The sequence below is a fragment of the Anabrus simplex genome, chromosome 7, assembly GCF_040414725.1.
Source record: "Anabrus simplex isolate iqAnaSimp1 chromosome 7, ASM4041472v1, whole genome shotgun sequence".
In the NCBI taxonomy this organism is placed as follows: domain Eukaryota; kingdom Metazoa; phylum Arthropoda; class Insecta; order Orthoptera; family Tettigoniidae; genus Anabrus; species Anabrus simplex.
The window spans coordinates 158,731,735-158,745,568 of NC_090271.1; the positions used below are offsets into that span (position 1 = coordinate 158,731,735).

The following is a 13,834-nucleotide window of genomic DNA, read 5'->3' on the forward strand; positions in this document are numbered from 1 at the left end:
AATCACCGGAACAGGTGTTTATGCGAAGGATACTTTTGTAATCAGTAAGATTGAATAGAAATTGGACGAGGCTTGAAGAACGTAGAATTTAATCAAATTGGCTATAATTAGAGTTGACAAAATATTCTACAGTTACTAAGGAATGAGGTTGAGCAGGATATGTTCCCAGCACGTGTGAGAGGTGAATGTTTACATTCGCACACTCCCCACCTCGCGAGTCGTCCCGGCACACAGCGACCCGCGCAACACTCAGTAGTGCTAGTGGTCTCTGTGTGTGAAGACGCAGGTGGAGCAGAGCAGATAGCCATCAGCAGTGAGTGTGAAGGGTCCATTTCTACTTGCACTTGGATTACATAGCAGGTGAGTGAAATGAAATAACGCTTCCATTCTTATTGTTATTCCACTGAGGAGTACTTACGTTCATGACGTAATATCGACTGTATACTTAAAGAAAAATTTAGGCAATGATTTATTTGCTTCATTCAAGACACAAGCCGAGAAATTCGAATAAAATATTACAGCTTTCTGTCTACAGACCTAATATTCTACAACAACAATTAAGGTTCGGATGTTGAGTTAATTACACCCGAAATCTGAAAAAGAACTGTGAACCGTTTAAAGCAAGTGTATGTTGCATATAAATGCATATTTCGGCCATGTTTATTGTTTTGGTCATATTTTGCTCATTTTAGGGATATAAGGTCATATTTGGTTATATCTTCCGCACTTTTGTTTAAATTACCGGGAGAGCTGGCCATGAGGTTAGGGCCGCGCAGCTGTGAGCTTGCATCCGGGAGGTAGTGGGTTCGAACAGCACTGTCGGCAGCCCTGCAGATGGTTTTCCGTGGTTTCCCATTTCCACACCAGAAAAATTCTGGGGATGTACCTTAATTAAGGCCACGGCCGCTTCCTTCCCACCCCTACGCCTTTCCTATGCCATCGTCGACATAAGAGCTATCTGTGTCGGTGCGACGTAAAGCAAATTGTGAAAAATTTGTTTAAATTGCGGCGGCGTTTCAAATAAGGTACATATTATCTGCGTCGAGTTTCAAACCCAGGATTTCAAAATAGCCTACTGTAGTAGACGTATTTTCCTTTCTTTTCCCGAAACAGATTGGTAGCAGGTTTAGGACACGTGATTCCGAGAAAGAAATGCTGTACGAACGTACGCCGACAGATTCTCCGGGTGTTATTTTCCTTGTTTTTTTTAGGAAAACAGTAATAACTGCCTCTGAGGTCTATGATACTGATTGAATGAATAAACTTTTAACGTACCTGTCAGCTTTGTCAGTTCGCATGATTAAATGTGTATTGTATTATCGCTGATCGCATTTCTTCACGGTTAATGTTAATTATACTTTTTTTGCTACCTATCCGTAAAATGCTTAAGTCATATTTTACCTGTTTAGGTCATATTTAGCTAGTTTTTCGGGCACATTTGCTTGTAAGTTACTTAATTAGATCATAAACTTTCCTAGTATTATTATTATTATTATTATTATTATTATTATTATTATTATTATTATTATTAGCCTTTCCCCGAGTTACTTGTAGTAGGCACTATTTGTGAATTAAGCTCAGTTTTACGGTTGGACGTCTTTCTAGACGCCAACCTATTGTGGAGGGATGTATTCGCCATTGCGTGGTAGTGCAATGTGTTGTATGTGGATGAAGATGTATCTACTAAAACAAACACAAACCTTCTGTCCCAAAGCCGTAGGAATTAACCAGACGCAGTTAAAACACCGATCCGGCCGGGAATAGAACCCAGTGCCCTCTCAACCGGAGATCACGATAATGCCCATTCAACCGAGAAGCCGAACTAGTATTCCGTAAGATGCGAACAAGCACATCTAAACTGGACATTTGAAAGGCGGACGATTTGTCTTGGCCATTGAAATACTGTAAAATACAATTTTCACTATAGACAACGAAGACTTCCCAATTTTATTCCATCCTGTCCTGATACATAATTTTTATAATTCGTAATATGAATTTGTTTATTCGAGGCAACAAAGATGTGCTTGATTCATACGGAAGGACATCATTTCGATTTCCCATAAGGAAATAAAGATCTTAACTTTTGCAGTGACACGTTGCCTGAGCTTCACTCAGCCTGCCCCAGAAATAAGTAAGAGTTCAGTTCATCAGCATCAACCGCTAACGATTCTTCTTCAGACTTTGCTGAACTCTTAATTTATACATAATTTGGAGTTTCCGTAACTTCGTTAATATCTTGAAAATATTTTTCCCTAGGTCTTTTACCACATTTTCCTTCAGTGATGTTCTGTGGGAAAGTTTTATTTCTGATTATATCGCCTACAATTTTCCCCTTTTTTTAAAAATATTGATGAATGCCCTTCTTTCCGCAATCATATTCGAAACTTCCCCATTTGATTTCTTTATCATCCACAACGTGCTAATCCACATTCCGTTTAACGGTGTAGGTCTTTCTTCCATACAAAACTACACCCCAAGTAAAATATTCGGCAGTAGTGTCCCTTATTTTAAAATTGTATGACAGCTCGTCAGTATACAGGGTGAAGCGTAATTCGCGCACTCGGGCGTCGCAGCGCGACTCCTCACATGCCAGCAATAAAAAAATGTCTCTCACAAAACTTCGTCCTGCGAGTATATCCGGCAGAAAAAGGACGTTGAAGTGTGGCAATCTGGCAACACTGTAACCACATGTAGAGTAACTACCTCTGTCAGCACATATTAGTCGTGCCGTACAGTTAGTGCAGTGGGTAGAGTTTTTGGTTGGCATGCAGGAGGTCGACGGTTCGATCCTGGGTTGAGGCGCATTTTTTATTTGCTAATTTCCATCTGACATTACCTACTGTAATACAGTAAGACACCGTTTCTGAGGTCATATGTATCCTACATTTACAACATCATAATAATAGTAGTAGTAATAATAATAATAATAATAATAATAATAATAATGCATTGAGATACGTACTAAACAGCATGCGGTTACCAGACGCAATGTTGAAAGGCAGAATTATTGGAACCATGATGATAACACATACAAATTGTAACCGAGTTTGGACATTATTCGCAGATCACGTTGCTAGGCCTACTGGTAACGTAAGGCCCTAACGAAATGATCATTGGAGGAGGGTACAAAGAAAACAGGTTTCACATCTAGTAGATGAAGTGGTGCGAATAAATTCACGCCCACGACGTGGAAAGGGCGCCTTTCAAAGCTGACAAATGAAAACGATTGTTCATCCATTTCTAGGATCGTAGTATGTAAGTGCAAATGGTTTCTAGAAGACCCACTGCAATCGCTGTTGACGATTAAGATGCCAGGTACCATACCACCTGGACTACATTTCATCATCATCATCATCTGTTTACCCTCCAGGTTAGCGAGGAATCCCACCTCTACCGCCTCAAGGGCAGTGTCCTGGAGCTTCAGACTCTTGGTCGGGGATACAACTGGGGAGTATGACCAGTACCTCGCCCAGGCGGCCTCACCTGCTATGCTGAACAGGGGCCTTGTGGAGGGATGGGAAGATTGGCAGGGATAGGCAAGGAAGAGGGAAGGAAGCGGCCGTTAGGTACCATCCCGGCATTCGCCTGGAGGAGAAGTGGGAAACCACGGAAAACCACTTCCAGGATGGCTGAGGTGGGAATCGAACCCACCTCTACTCAGTTGACCTCCCGAGGCTGAGTGGACCCCGTTCCAGCCCTCGTACCACTTTTCAAATTTCGTGGCAGAGCCGGGAATCGAACCCGGGCCTCCGGGGGTGGCAGCTAATCACGCTAACCACTACACCACAGAGGCGGACTGGACTACATTTACGAAATAAAAAACATACGCCTCAAACCAGGATCGAACACTCGACCTCCTGCATGCTAACCCAAAACTCTATCCACTGCACCAACTGTACAGTACGACTAACTTCTGCTGACAGAGGTAGTTACCCTGCATGTGGTTACAGCGTTGCCAGATTGTTACTTTTCAACGTCGTTTTTCTGCCGGATATACTCGCAAGACGAAATTTTGTAAGAGACATTTTTTTTATTGCTGGCATGTGAGGAGTCGCGCTGCGACGCCCGAGTGCGCGAATTACGCTTCACCCTGTATAATTATTATAATGACGTGTGGCCTCCGCGGAGGCCTGGTACAGGCTTTCGAGATGACGCCTATAAGCGACTTACGCATCTGTAAGGATGGAGACCTATGATGAATTCTAATGGTGAAGACTGGTGCACACACACAGTCTTCGAGCCATCGGAGTTAACCAAAGAAGTTTAAAATACCCGAACCGACCGAGAATATAACCCGGGACCTCTTGGACCAAAGGCCAGCGCGCTAAGCATTTAACGATGAAGCCGGAAAGCAAGTCAATAAATGCCCTTGATTTTTAAAAAAAGCTTCCTTTGCTAGCATAGTCATCATCTTATTCTGCTGTGCTCCTGTTATCGCTTGTAACCAAACTCGTTAAATAGCAAAACTGATCCATTTCACTGATTTTGAAGTTTCCGAGTTTAATATGGCGCATTTTGTTTTCCTTTCTTATTTTTGCTGGTGATTTAACGTCGCACTAACACGGAAAGGTTTCCGCTGACGAAGGGATAGGAATAGGATGTAATTGGCATGGCTGTAATTAGTGACCGAACGTCCCATTTTTAAGAGAACAGTAATATTTTTTAACTTGTTGTCCTTGTAACCCGACAGGCGTTGTTAGAACACCTATTTGTTGTCCCGTTCTGTTATGAAAGGCAACTTGTGTTACGTTTACAATAAATACACAAACACCGGGCTAGTTGGTCTTGCGGTTAGGGTCACGCAGCTGTGAGCTCCATCCGGGAGATAGTAGGTTCGACCCCACTGTCGGCAGCTCTGAAGATGGTCTTCCGTGGTTTCCCATTTTCACACCATGCTGTACCTTAATTAAGGCCACGGCTGCTTCCTTTCCACTCCTAGGCCTTTCCTCTCCCATCGTCGTCATAAGATGTTGGTGCGACGTAAAACAAATTGTAAAAAAAAAAAAAGATAAACAGACCTGTGGTTATTCGATCTGCATACACTAGTAAAAAAGTAAATGTAGTCATTCTGAGCGCATGGTATTGTACAGGTTTCGCGCAGGTACAAGTTTCTCAGAAACAATAATTGAACCTATTTGCTCTATTGTTCGTTGCGGGTATCCAGAGGATCTATATCTACATGGGAGGTGAATTATATTTTAATAATAAATAACATGAATTCTGACAAAATATTACTCTTAGTAAAATTTACACTCATTCTCTTCTTGAGTGACTATACATAAGCTGGAGCTGCAAATGTCTCAGTAAGTGTCCCGTTTTCAGCTTCAAAAAATGTGGACACATTGCCATAACAATCAAGTACAGCCCCATAATTTGCCTGGTGTGAAAATGTAAAACCATCTTAAGGGCTACCGATTACTAGATTCGAACCCAGAATCTCCTGAATGCAAGGTAACAGTAACATGACCGGAACAACGCAGAAAACTCGCTCGGTTTCTTGCTTACTAATTCTGGACCTCGGAGAAACGTCACTTACGATAGTTGATTTCTAACTTTACCGTAAAGCAAGAAGAAACTGCTGAGTGCGTTTATTTTTGTTTTTTTTTGGGTTTTTTTACCTTTAAGGCAGGTAGAATTGACAGTTCCATGGGAGTGGAGGTTCTGACCCCTTAGTAACACCCCATTGGCTACGTCCCTGACTATAGCCTAGTATCACATAGCATGTTTTCATTGTAAGCTATCGTAAGAGCCAATACGGTAAGGAGTGCGGCGGAGGCCATAAGGCTGAACTGTTATATGATCACTTATCATTGTTTATCGCCGAATTCTCTTTGCACATACTATACCTAGTAATGTAGCCAGGATAGACCGATAGGGCCCCCCCTCGCTCGGTTGGGAGGGGGGTTATACTTACAATATGATAGGTGCGTGTGTGGAGCGCGTATGCATGTCATGAAGACACTTCTTCTTTTCCACTGCTTTTCCCACACCTGTGGGGTCTCGAGTGCGAATTGCGTCACGCATGTGGATTTGACCCTGTTTTACATCTGGATGCCCTTCCTAACGCCAACCCTATCTGGAGGGATGGAATCACTATTGCGTGTTTCTATGGTGGTTGGTAGCGTGGTATGTTGCCTGAAGATGAAGAGGATAGTGTTGGGACGGACGCAACTACCCAGTCCCCGAGCCATAAGAATTAATCAGAAGTGATTAAAATCCCCGACCCAGCCGGGAATCGATCCCGGAACCCTCTGAATCAAAGGTCAGTGCGCTGACCATTCAGCCAACGAGTCGGACGCATGTCATAAAGATACTAATACAAGTAAATTATATTGATATTCAGATTACCGGGCGAGTTGGCCGTGCGGATAGGGGCGCACAGCTGTGAGCTTGCATTCGGGAGATAGCGGGTTCGAACCCCACTGTCGGCAGCCCTGAAGATGGTTTTCCGTGGTTTCCCATTTTCACACCAGGCAAATGCTGGGGGCTGTACCTTAACTTAGGCCACGGCCACTTCCTTCCCGGTCCTAGCCCTTTCCTATCCCATCGTCGCCATAAGACGTAGCAAAACAAAAATAATTCAGATTGCAGTACCGGTACAGTATAAATTTTACATTAGCCGGGCTGAGTGGCTCAGATGGTTGAAGCGCTGGCCTTCTGACCCCAGCATGGCAGGTTCGATCCTGGCTCAGTCCGGTGGTATTTGAAGGTGCTCAAATACGTCAACCTCGAGTCAGTAGATTTACGAGCACGTAAAAGATCTCCTGTATGACAAAATTCCGATACCTCGGCGTCTCCGAAGACCTAAAAGTGTAGTTAGTGGGACGTAAAGCCAATAACATTATTATTATTATTATTATTATTATTATTATTATTATTATTATTATTATTAAATTTTACATTAAAATACAGAACAAGAACAATATGATCAAGGTCAACAGTTTTACAGCGAATGGTGTGTTCAGATTACAATCTAAAATCCAACTTTTGATTCAAGAGATCTGTTGGTTTTACAATTATGTCTCTGTGAATGTTCAAAAGAGCCAACCCATTGAATCGACATTCGCTTAGCCTAGTAACACATAGCATGTCTTCATTCCTTCGAAACACACCCATACAATAGTATTCGACGTCCAGATTTAAGCCTTTGTTTTCTAAGTACTAAATTTGAGGCCGCATTTAATTAATACGAGTGTCACAGTCTTTATGTTGCACTCATATCCCTTTCTGATTCTGACACCACAGCAATATCATCTGCAGGTATTATTGTATGTATTTTTTCCCGGACTTTTCATGTTTAAACTCCTTGATAACTTTATTATATTAACATATGGGGATGGTGGACAACCTTGTTTCATTCCTCTTCTACTCTGGGATTCCTTTTGACTGCCAACTTAATTCCTGGCGGGGTATAGAGTTAACTACTCTATTCCACTTTACAAGGGAGTCGTTAGGGTTGAATCAGACCGATTGTAGTGAACTTTGTACGATGATCAACTAAGATATCTTAATGGTAATGGTCTTTCTTACGTAAAATAATGTTTGCTGAAGTTTTCGATGGAACTTGGTGCATTGAAGGCATCGATTACAATTAAACTTGATAATATGGTCAATTAAAAGATCATAACATCGCTTAGCGCGTCTTGTTATCACCTAGGATATTCACATTATGACAAATTAAGTTATTATGAGCAAGTATTCGGTAGGTTCACGGTCTGTGTGAATGAAGTATGTTGTATTAATAGCATGGACGAATATACGGCGCGTTCGTATGGCTTTTAGTTCCGGGAGTGTCCGAGGACATGTTCGGCTCAGCTGGGCAACCTGCACGTCCGGATGTGTGATGGTGATAATGAGGTAAGGAGAAGGTGAAACCCAGTGTCTGCACGTAGCCTACTCCTGTCTTATAACACCAAGAAGTTTGTTCAAGGCTTTACGTCCCCATCCGCCGGACGAATCACCATCTACAGCATCATATGCATTCACTCCTTATGAAAAACTGCGGAGAGGTTTCGAAGTGAATGCAGGCTTTTGGCACGCAATCTAGAAATTAGAAATTGTATACCACCACCTCCCCTAACCTGCCGGCTGACATTCTAATGGTCAGGGTTTTTTTTCCACCTGTGGGACTCGAACCGGCTAAACACGGCGTTTAAACCATAAAAACTACACGCCTTAACGATCATGGGCACCAGGTGGCCTGCATTGGAAGTAATCGGGGCGTGGGCGGTGAATAGCACACGCCAAAAAACACAAAAGGTCCCTAAGGTCGATCGTTTTAGTTAGATTTCCCAACTTAGTACGGGACGTATTGGTAAATAACCTTACCTGGCACATACCATGTCAAGTAGCTGTCGCCATGTTGATGTACCAGCAGCGACAGTACAAGAAGTCCTCAAAATAACCACCATGCGCCTGAATGCACGCCACCTCATTGACTGTCGGACACGTTCGACCACTCCAGACATCGATGGTAACGCTGGCGAAGTACTGCATTTCCGTAATGGAATGTAAATGAAAATCCACAGCGTGTTTCCAGTCATGCGACCGGGTCAGGAATAAAATGGATGAAGCCCCCCTCTAGGATAGAAATTGTGCCGGTTGGCGAAGGCCGTAAGCACTCCTCTGGGGCAATGGTTAATGTCTGACAGGTGAAATTATATTGGAAAGTGTTGCTGGAATGAAAGATGACGGGGAAAACCGGAGTACCCGGAGAAAAACATGTCCCGCTTGGATTTGTCCATCACAAATCCCACATCGAATGACGGGATTTGAACCACGGAACCCAGCGGAGAGAGGCCGGCGTGCTGCCGCCTGAGCCACGGAAGCTCTGCTCCGTAATGGCATGCCTCACTACAAACTTAATACTAAATACGAACTCTCTTCTCACACCAGTAGATGTAATGGGCATTATGATATAATGAATAATCTTACTATTATTGGCTTTACGCGTCTTTAACTACTTTGACGGCTTTCAGAGACATCAAGGTGCCGGAATTTTGTCCCATGGGATTTAGTATACGTACTCATAAATTTACGAGCATGAGGCTAGCATATTTGATAACCTCCAAATACTATTGTGAGCCGGGATCTATCCCACCAACGTGGGCTCAGAAGGCCAGCTCAGTACTGCCTGAGCTGTAAGGTTCAGTACTGTCTGAGCTATACGTCTCAGCGTTATTGTGTTAATGAAATGTAGAACTAGATAATCACACAACCTTAACTCAATCAGAAAACTGGAAAGGGCGTGGAGGCCTCGTTGGGGTTAAAAGAAAACAAGATTTGATCAAGGGAATCGGTTAGGAAATAAGGCTGTTACTAGTTTTGCGTTCCACTAACTATATTTACGTTTTCTTCGGAGAAGCCGATATCCCGGAAATGTTGTCCTGCAGGAGTTGTGTGTCCTAGTATACCTACTGACGCAAGGCCCGCGTATTTCAGTACCCTCCATTACCACTGGACTGAGTTGGTATTAAACCCACCACCTTGAGTTCTCTACCTGTGAGCCCTCCTTGTGCTAACCCTATAAAGAAGAGATTCTCACTGGGCTGTGTGTAAATACTGCAGGGACAATTTCTACTTCACTGCACTGAATGATTCAGCTTCATGCCTTCGTGAATTGTCATGTGTCCGACTGTTAAGAAATACTGACTTTCCTTACGCATTGCTATAGTGACTAACTTCGCAATACGTGTTATATGTATGCAATTTGTTTATTCGTTGTATATGACAGTTAGCTGCAATAAATACTGTATTAATTCTACTTTACTGAAAATTTACCAAGCATGTTCAGAATGTTTTAAGTAAGCCTCGGACCTATGAAAATGACGGGGTCAAACTTCCATTTGACAGACTAGGGACTACTTGGAAACAACTTAGTGAGAGAAATGGAATTCGATGGGAAGCTATCAGTATTAATCGGGTTTATAGAAGATGGACGAGGTAGCAAAGAGGATGTGTCTAGACGTATTAGGAGTTAATGATGTTCAGGTGAGTGGAGATAACAAGGAATCGATACAATATTGTAAGGTGTTTTTAATAGGTATCGAAAGGGGAAGGGCATAAGGTGCGGTGGGATAACTGCAGAAGATACGTAATAGAACCGATCTTGAATTTAGTCAATCTGACAGGAATGTGCCAGCATTCCGGTGATTTTTTTTTTTCGATGATACAGACCCTTATTTGATTTGCTGTGAACTATGTATCACTAGGCCTAGGACAGAGAAAGTGAAGACTGTATGCAGAAGAATAAGAATAGAGGAGGACGAAGAAATCAGGCCGAATTAGTCAATTTGCATAGTGAAAAGTTGCAAACAATAGATGGTTAGCACGAAACGCTGTAGTACAAAAAGCAAGGGAATGCCTAGGAATGGTTGTGTCTTAAAATGGTGAAAAGCGAACATTCTGGTGGAATTATGAAGCTTATAAACGTAAAATACCGGCCCCGCGGTGTAGAAATAGCGTGTCTGCATCTTACCCGGAGGCCGCGGGTTCGATTCCCGGCCAGGTGAGGGATTTTTACCTTGATCTGATGGCTGGTTCGAGGTCCACTCAGCCTACGTGATTACAACTGAGGATCTATCTGACGGTGAGATGGTGACGCCTGTCTAGAAAGCCAAGAATAACGGCAAGAGGATTCGGCGTGCTGACCACACGACGACACGTAATCTGCAGGCCTTGGGGCTGAGCAGCGGTCGCTTGGTAGACCATGGCCCTTTGGGGCTGTTGCGTCACGGGGTTTGGTTTGGTTTTATAAACATAAAAAGCAGGGGTATCAAAAGTGGCTCCAAACAAGAGCGTAGGTGAAAGATTCAGAGCGAAGCAAATTATTGCACAGTCCAAGAAGAAATCGTGGGAATACTTTTGTAATAACATGGAAAGGATTGGCTAAGTGGCAGCGAAACCTTTCTGAACTGCCATAAGGAATCACAGAGAGAGAGAGAGAGAGAGAGAGAGAGAGAGAAAGGAAATGAATGGGCAGTTCAGGTGAAATCATTATTGATTACAAGGAATCCCTGGACAGATGGGAGGAATATTTTGAAAAATATTAATGGAAATGGAAACCTTTCTGTAGAATTCACCAACAACCAAGTTCTTCGGGAGGAGGAAACTGATGGTAGTGAAATGGTAAACTCGTGTCCTCGTCCCGAAATGTTGTAAGCCTGTTCTGGCACACCCCGAATGGAGGCGAGCTGTGTGTACCATGTTAGCCACATACCAACCCTTTTGCCAGTCCTAAATCTCTGGCAGCACCGGAAATCGAACCCGGGCTACCGATGATGACAGTAAGAGTTACTTAATCCTACATACGAATAACTAAAACAGGCTTAGCGCATAAACGGGTTACAATCAAGGCATTTGTGCTGACAATTGGGCCACGATCAGATTTAATGGTAGAATGAATTATTTGGTCAAGATAGTTACAGGGCTTATACAAGGCTGTAATATTTCACCTGTGCTGTTCATAGATTATATGGATCATTAATTTGAAGGTGTAAAATTGCAGGGAGCGATGTAGTTAGGTGAACATGTAGTAAGCAGTTTGGTCTGTGCTGAAAGCCTGCAATGTGATATCGTGGAACTTTAAAACAGGTGCAATGAGTATGATACGAAAATGATCATTTTCAAGACTAAAGCGATACCAGTGGGGAGGAAACCTACGAGGATTAAATGTCGGGTCGGGAATACAAAACTTGAACAAGTATATCAAAATGTTAAGTACTAAGGATGGAAGTACAGTAAGTGAAATTGCATCTAGATACAGCGATGCTAATGCTGTGAGGTCGCAGTTGCGATCATCTTCCAGACGAAATAATCTTCACACCCGGTCTATTTTCAGACCGATTTTACTGTACGGGAGTGACAGTTGATCGGGCTCAGGATAGTTCAGTAGCAAGTGAATACACTGCACAGTCACTGTAACATCTAACTGTAACATACTAAGTAAGACTGTTTCCTTATTCATTAAAAAAACAACTGTACTTCTACCAAATTATCTATTAACTCTCCATAATGTTGTATTGATACTTTCTCCTAACTAGGATGACGCTTAGACACAATGAAGTCAGTGGTGGCAGGTAACCACAAATTCTATGTTATCTCGCAAACGATTCGTTTGCAGAGCCATGTTCACTAAGACTTATTTTGCTTCTAGTATCGTTTATGTATTATCTGCTCACTTTTTAGCGATAGATTTAAACCCTAGTGCTGAATCGGTCGACTTCGGTTATCTTCGAGATTCGTATTGGCAACCTTTGAAACACAAACTAAGAATTGCTTATGATCGCTGTGCGACATCTGGCGTACACTTTAACTACTCGTACTGTTGTTGTTTACACAGCAAAGCCAAGTTATAGAATTCATGGTAGGAACACGTTTCGCATCGGAAAATGTTATATAGTATTATATATGTTGTGTGCGAGACACAGTTGTTGGCGTAAGATAATAAAGGTTTAGAAAATTCATATCGATCGATCATATTATCGATTCAATTCAGATTCCATTTCCATTCAGTTGGCAGTATTACCGGAACCGACAGTCCTCCCTTCTTACTCCTCAACAGAGTACAAAAATATATCACTAAAAAGTGCGCGTACAATTTGCGATATTAATTATGGCACATTCTGTATAATGTGAGCAGAATGATAGTCTTTTGCGAACAATCATTGAAGGAAAGATTGATGAAAAAGAGGAGCCGCGGTAGAAGACGAACTTCTTGGATGGACAACCTTAAAAATTGGTTTAATTGTAGTTGCAGTGAACTATTCAGAGCTGCTAGATCTAAGGACCCGGATCGAATAATAATAATAATAATAATAATAATAATAATAATAATAATAATAATAATAATAATAATAATAATAATCGATTCCTTGGCTGAGTGGTCAGTGTTCAGGCCTTTGGTTCAGAGGGTCCCGGGTTCGATTCCCGACCTGCTCGGGGACTTTAATCGCGTCTGATTGATTCTTCTGGCTCGGGGACTGGGTGTTTGTGTTTGCCCTAACACTTTCATCTTCACATTCAGACAACACGCCACAGAAGCACACAATAGTGATAACATCCCTCCATATACGGTTGGCGTCAGGAAGGGCATCCGGCCGTAAAATATGACCCAACTAATATGTGCGACACTGTTCGCACCCGTGACCCCCACTGATGTGGGAAAAGCGGTGGTAGTAGTAGTAAATGAGGCCACAGAGCTAGTTATAAACAGAGGATTGTAAAGGTGGTTAGTTAAGTCATAGTGACTTGTAAACTAAGCGCTGAATGACATAGCAGCTTATAATGAACATTTATATTATTATTATTATTATTATTATTATTATTATTATTATTATTATTATTATTATTATTATTATTATTATTATTTATATCTGCCAGATTTCACAAACTCCCACTTATAAGACAAATTCAACGTGTTGATTCACGTACACAAGGAGTGTATTCGGAAGTAAAGGTGAAGGAATTAGCATAATAAGAAATGCTTAACAGCATTGAAATGACAGGTCTGAGAACTCGTGGATAATAATCGAACATCTTTCAAAACTAGAAACAGGTTCTGGTTTTCATTATAAACGAGTGTTTCTCAACCTCTGGAACCCGGTTTGACCTCGGGATATTTCCTTCATTTAGTTTCTTGCTGTATAAATATTTTCTAACAGTATAATTTCTTTGAACTCCAGTGTTTTAAGACCTCAGAATGGTTCTGTAATTCTACCATGAAGTAAACTTACTGTTCGACTACGAAGTTGTATTTTGGGCTGGGATAAACGGAGACTGTGTAGCCGAAATAGTTTGTCCGGCAGAACGTTGAATCCACTGTGCTCGGGAAATA

General features: G+C 42.1%; 1 protein-coding gene across 2 annotated transcripts in view; it reads left to right on the plus strand.

Annotated features, from left to right (window-relative positions):
* The first annotated feature begins 247 nt into the window (after nt 1-247).
* Nucleotides 248-13,834, plus strand: part of LOC136877394 (ABC transporter G family member 23) — a 245,551-nt gene continuing 231,964 nt past the window's right edge. The window contains exon 1 of one of the 2 annotated variants that reach the window (XM_067151398.2): nt 248-360. The gene's annotated coding sequence lies outside the window, so the exon portion shown is untranslated. The remainder of the gene's footprint in view (nt 361-13,834) is intronic. The other variant, XM_068228629.1, reaches the window with a different exon arrangement.